The sequence below is a fragment of the Sapajus apella genome, unplaced genomic scaffold, assembly GCF_009761245.1.
Source record: "Sapajus apella isolate SASKATOON/1434 unplaced genomic scaffold, GSC_monkey_1.0 scaffold18, whole genome shotgun sequence".
NCBI lineage: Eukaryota > Metazoa > Chordata > Mammalia > Primates > Cebidae > Sapajus > Sapajus apella.
Genome location: NW_022436958.1, coordinates 6,364,526 through 6,370,548, shown reverse-complemented (window position 1 = coordinate 6,370,548; position 6,023 = coordinate 6,364,526). Strand labels below are relative to the sequence as shown.

Here is a 6,023-nt window from a genome sequence, read left to right as displayed (position 1 = left end):
GTGATAATTTTGCTTGTGGTTTGAAGTTTCCTTCTCTTTCTGCAATCTGTGGGCATCAAGAAATAAGTCTTGTATTTTTCTGCTGAAGTCAATTAACACATTTAAATGACCTCCCCTTTAATGAAATCAAAGATAAGCCCATAATTTCTTTCTGTGGTTTGTTGCTGAATTCTAGTCCATGGAAATCATCCGTATATCCATTCAACTTATTATTTTCTGGAATTTTATTACTTTAAAAAATGTAGTCCTCTCTGTGGCCATAGATTTCTTCGTTCAATCTCTTGTCCTTCAGATTTTTATATAAATCAAATACCAGATCTCTGGATTCCCCAAACATCACAGGTCTCAGAATGTTTTCTTAGAATTCTGTTTCTTGGGATAATCGTGAGAATGAGGAATCTCCCACTCCTCACTCCAGAGGAAGGTGAGATTCACGGAAAAGCTCTTGCCAATGGATTTATTTTTAAAATCCTTCCTTCCACTCAATCTCTGACTCCTGATCCTTTTGAAATATTGGTGTTAGTGGAAGATTTAGTAATTTGTGGGGGGGGGTTAAAAATTTTGCATTACACTGTGATATATCACTTTGGAATATAGTAGCTATTTTTTACTTGGTCTTTCATGGGAAAGTTCATTTATCAGGCTGTTATATTTCCATATTTTTTGTCATTACCACAATCTGCAACTTGCCTTGCTCCTCCCTTTTTATGGAATAGGCAATTCCTTTACTTATTTATTTGGAGAAAGTGGAGTGCATTTCTGTTATGGTTTAATTTCACTTTTTCCTTGTTGAAACTCTTCTCACAATCCACTGCGACATTTGCTGAAATCCTCTGTAAGCCATGTTTCCTAGCTTATACCTGGTTTTACGTATAACTCAAGTCACCTTCCTACCTCTTACATCTGAGTCAAAACGTGATGGCGTACGGGAAAGGACACAGTGAGATGGCATATGTGTCAAAGCCTAATGCCATATGAGAAAGGAGGGCAGAGAGAGATCAGAGATGTTCTCCTTGTCTTTTCCTTCTAATTGGGCAAAGCCTTTAGTCTTCAAGGTTTTTAATCATAATTTTTTTTTACTGTTTTAACAACTAAATTAATATTTTGTCAACTAAATTATAAGTTAATGTTTTGTCTTTCTCTTCCACATAGTTAAAATTGATAGAATTTCTTCATCTGGTTTATCTCTCTATTTGTGCCACAATTAGCAGTTTGGGGCAGTGTTAGAAGCCTGTCTCATTCAAACAGAAGGAAAACCTTTCATTGATGATCTGCCCAAACTGGGAGAGCACTTAGAACAGAAGCAAAGAGCAGACAGCTGAGACCCCTGTCCCAGGATGGGCATATAATTTTTTTCTAACTTAGTGTTGTCCAAGCCAGCCATGTTATATAAATCCATTTTGTATTGGTATAAAGGAATGCCCGAGTCTGAGTAACTCATAAAGAAAGGAGGTTCATTTGGCTCGTGGTTCTACAGGCTTTACAAGAATGGCAGCAGTATCTGCTTAGCTTCTGGTAAGACCTTTGAAAGTTTTACTCATGGAGGAAGGTGAAGAGGGGAGCAAGGGTATCATATGGCTTAAGAGGAAACAAGAGAGAGAGGAGGGTGGTCCCAGAGTCTTTTATAACAATCAGATCTCATAGTAACTAACTGAGTGAGAACTCACTTGTTACCTTGCAGAGAGCACCAAGACATTAATGAAGGATCTGCACCCATGACCCAAACACTTCCCACTAGGCCCCTGTCTTCAACATTGGAGATCAAGTGTCAACATGGGATTTGGAGAGGTAAGACATCCAAACAATGTCATCAGTTATTTCTGATTCTAATACAATCGCATGGCTTTACTGTCTGAAAAAAATTCACCCATTGTTCTCTTGGGTCCAATTCCATTTGGAATCCTAGATTATGGAGCATAGGTTTTTAAGGCTGCAATTTAAAATAAAGTCTACCTAACTGCCTATTCATTTTGTAGTTAAACTAATAGAGCCTGGGGAGATTGAGGTTTACTCAAGGCCATATTAGAAGTATAAGTCAGTTGTCTCTACTTCCAAGCAACTATTATTTGTATTTCACTTTTTGGACCGCCTTTTATGTTTACCACTACTTCTGTTTGTGCCCACAGTTTTGACTAATTTGACTAATCTTGACACAGATTTTTAATTTCACACTTATCTATGTTCTCTAACCACAATTTTCATTTTCTAGATTTTCTGATCAAAATTCCATGTCACATATTGAACTTTCATACATTTTCCTGTTTGTTAAAATTTGTTCTGAAAACACCCTGACTGCACTTATCCCCAGAATTCATATTAGTGACTCCATATACACAATCACTCTTTTTTCTCTCTCTTTCTCTCCGTCAACAAACAGGTCACTCCCATGGTAGCATGTTGTTTGGGTGAATTGCTTCCTTTTACAGTTCCTTCTACCCATTAGTCTCCTATACACTAGTTCTTGATCCACTTGACCTCATCTGTCACCAGGTCATTTGTACCTTGTTGATTGTTTAGTAGGCAAATCATAAGAGATTTTGAAAAGTAATAGACTGTGTTAATAAATTATTCACAAGAATGGGCTTGCCAGAGAAAAGACAGAGGGCCAAGTTAAATTTGCATTTCAGATAACATACTAAAAAATTATCTACCATTTATCTGAAATGCAAATTGGACTGGGCATCCTGTATTTTTATTTGCTAAACCTGTCATTCCTACAGAGAACTATTTATTAAGAATTTTTTATTTCAATTCAATCATTGTATATAATTTTCTTTCATTCTTTTCTAAACGCTATTGGATTCAACCTGTATCCTATTAGATTAGTTCCTGTCAATTTTCATGTTTCTGTTTAGGTGTTTACTATTGCATAAATACCTCCAAGGGCTTTGGCTATAGTAAATATAACTTGACTATTGATCTGACATAATTTCTTTGAGTAAATCCTCTCCTATTTGTTTATGGCCTAGCATAGAATTTGTTATTTAAGCTCTTGCTATTGTTCTGTCATTCATCCCTTTATCACATAGGGTTCCAACAGGAAAAAAGAATAAAGTTATTAAGTGAAGATAATTTTCATGAGTACACTTTTCACCGAAGTGTGAAAAGGGGTAAGAGACCCAGGGACTAGCAGTGACTAACAGCTGGTATGCCTGAAGGGGACAGAGTAGCCAGAATGCAAGGAGAGCTATAGCTCTGGAAGAGAAGCTACCCAAAGGGAATAATACTAAAGGATGAAGGAAGTATCTTTTGCCTCAACTATGGCCTGGTATTGAGGAAGTGGGAGATCAGTTACCCCAGTCTCTCTCTCCTGCCCTCAGGACAATGACCTCTCCTCTTCTTCAGTTCCATCTGGAGGCTGGAAGGTAGGGAGCCCAGGTGATCAAGTTAAAGGAGGTCCTCATGAAAAGAGTGGAAAATGAATCTGAAGAGCAACTGACTCGAAACTTCAAGGAAAGAGGGAAACATATTTGAATATTTAAATCTATCAGTAACAGGTCATAGGAAAACATTTATATTAAAAAAAAAATCTAATCCAGATATGAAATGAATAATGCGTTTACTGTTGAATGAGTGAGTTATTGAGGCATTTCAGTTAGACCTTTAACATGAGTAGATTTTTGTTCATGAATGTAGATAGGGATTGAGGAACTTGCTATCTTTTAAAGATATTTTAAATGATAATCATATTCTGTAAGGGAGGCATAAAAATAAGCAGCTTTTAATATTGTTGGTAGGAATGTAGTTTAATAGCATCAGTCCCCAGCCTTTATGGCACCAGGATCCAGTTTTTGTGGAAGACATTTTTCCATGATCAGGGGGGCATTGGAGGGATGGTTTCGGGACAAAACTGCGTCACCTCAGATCATCAGGCATTAGATTCTCAAAGGGAGCAGGCTGCCTAGATCCCTTTCACGCACAGTTCATAATAGGGTTCGTGCTCCTATGAGAATCTAATGCCCTCTCTGATCTGACTGGTGGTAAAGCTCAGGCGGTAATGCTCACTGGCTGGCCGCTCACCTCCTGCTGTGCAGCTGGGTTCCTAACAGGCCATGGATCAGTACAGGTCTGTGGCCTGGGAGTTGGGGATTCCTGTTTTACAGAACCTTTTTAGAAAATAATTTTCAACTTTGTAACAAAAATTTTAACTTGTCTAGACCTGTATTCTGAAAGTTAACATATAGGAATTTATTCCAAGAAAATTGCCAAAAGATTGCATATGGTTCATATAAAGATTGTATATATGAAACTATTCACTCGTGGTTGCACAACTTCGAAGCAACTTAGATACAATAATCATTTAAATAAATAAGTTATAGTACATCTATAGAATATTATGCTATGAAAATGCTTTTTTAAAATCACAGATATACACTATACATTTTTAATTGAAAATAATTATGAATTACTGTAGAATATAATATACAGACCCACTTTTGTTAGAAAAATTCCTGCATGTACATAAACCAAAAAAAAGAAAAACAATGATTAGAAAAATAGTTTGCTAGCAAATATCTCTGAGTGGTGAGATAATAGATAGCTCTTATGTTCTTATTTATATAACACTTTTTTAAAAAATTCAAGTTGATTGTATTATAATAAATTCATCTATTTTAGGTGTATACTTAATGAGCTCTGACTAATGTGTACTATTGTGTATCCAACATAACAATTGAGATATAGGACATTTCCAGCATCCCAATAAACTTCCTACGTGCCTTTGGTAGTTAATTCCCTCTCCTCACCCCAAATCCCTGGAAACTCCTGATCAGATTTCTGTTCCTATAGTTTACCTTTTTTTGAATGACACATAAATGAAATCATAGAGTCTTTTGCCTTTTGCATTTGGTTTCTTTTACTTTGTATAATGCTTTTTTTTTTTGAGAGTCACTTACGTTTTTGCATTTATAAGTAGTAGATCCTCTTTTATTGCTGAATAGTACTCCATTGTAGAGCTGTGTCACAATTTGTTTATCCATTTACTAGTGGATGAGCATTTGGGTTGTTCCCACTGTGGGGTTATTATGAATAAAGCTACTATAAACACTCATGTACAGGTTTCTGCATAAGCAAATGATTTCATTTCTCTTGGGTAAATGTCTAACAGCAGAAGGCCTGGATCATATGGTAAGTATAGATTTAATTTTACTTACCAAACTGTTGAATTCTTTTCAAGGAAAACGGTACCATTTTGAACTCCCATCGTCAATATATGAGTGTTACAGTTTATTTCTATGAAGCAATAAAGTGTATTTTATTTTTAAACTTTGGAATATCAGGTTAAGTATGAACATACAAAAGGCATTAGTATGTGTAGTTTTGATATGCTAAAATAAAATAATAGCTCTATAAATTATTAAGACAGTATCAGGCATATTTTACATTTTAAATTAATAATAATTGTTATACTAGTGATTGCTGCTCACCAATCTGTAATAGCTTATGTCTGATACTCAGTTCACAATTATATTAAGGAAACACTTAGAAACATATCTTCTTGTAGATACTAAACGTCATAAAAAGCTTTTCTCCTGTGTCTGTTTCTTACTCAGGATTTAATGTCTTTCTGCTTACACGACTCCTCAGTTGTTGATTTCTGTCTCCCTAGCTCTGTTTCTATCAGCATCAGAGAGCAGAGGTAATAAAGCTCAGGAATACTTTCCTCTTACCGGTTTGTTTCTTCTTTCCAAACTTTTACTATAACAGTCCTCACTGCCTCATTGCCATCTGCTTTGCTTCCATTTCCTATTTCAAATTATTTTGTTCTTTTGTTAATCAGTTCTCACAGAAATGATACAAAATTCTCGAAGACCAAAAATGGATTTGTATCCTAGGATGCTATGTGGATGAAATTACAGTTAAATATTATTCTACTTTCTTATGCCTTACCAGGGTGTATTTCAATATCAAAGGAGAAAGATGTAGATAAATTGTGCAAGACTGATTTGTTTTATTCTCATTACTTTATTCATTTGAGGATTTTGATTTCCTCTCTATACTGTTGTCACAAAATTAATTGTTGA

General features: G+C 35.4%; 1 long non-coding RNA gene across 1 annotated transcript; it reads right to left on the bottom strand.

Moving 5' to 3' along the window:
* Window positions 1–1,437: 1,437 nt before the first annotated feature.
* LOC116556924 lies at window positions 1,438–5,743 on the bottom strand. The gene is made up of 2 exons (XR_004271255.1): window positions 5,154–5,743; window positions 1,438–3,446 (listed from the first exon to the last, which is right to left on the bottom strand). It is a non-coding gene; the product is annotated as an uncharacterized LOC116556924 (long non-coding RNA).
* Window positions 5,744–6,023: the final 280 nt, after the last annotated feature.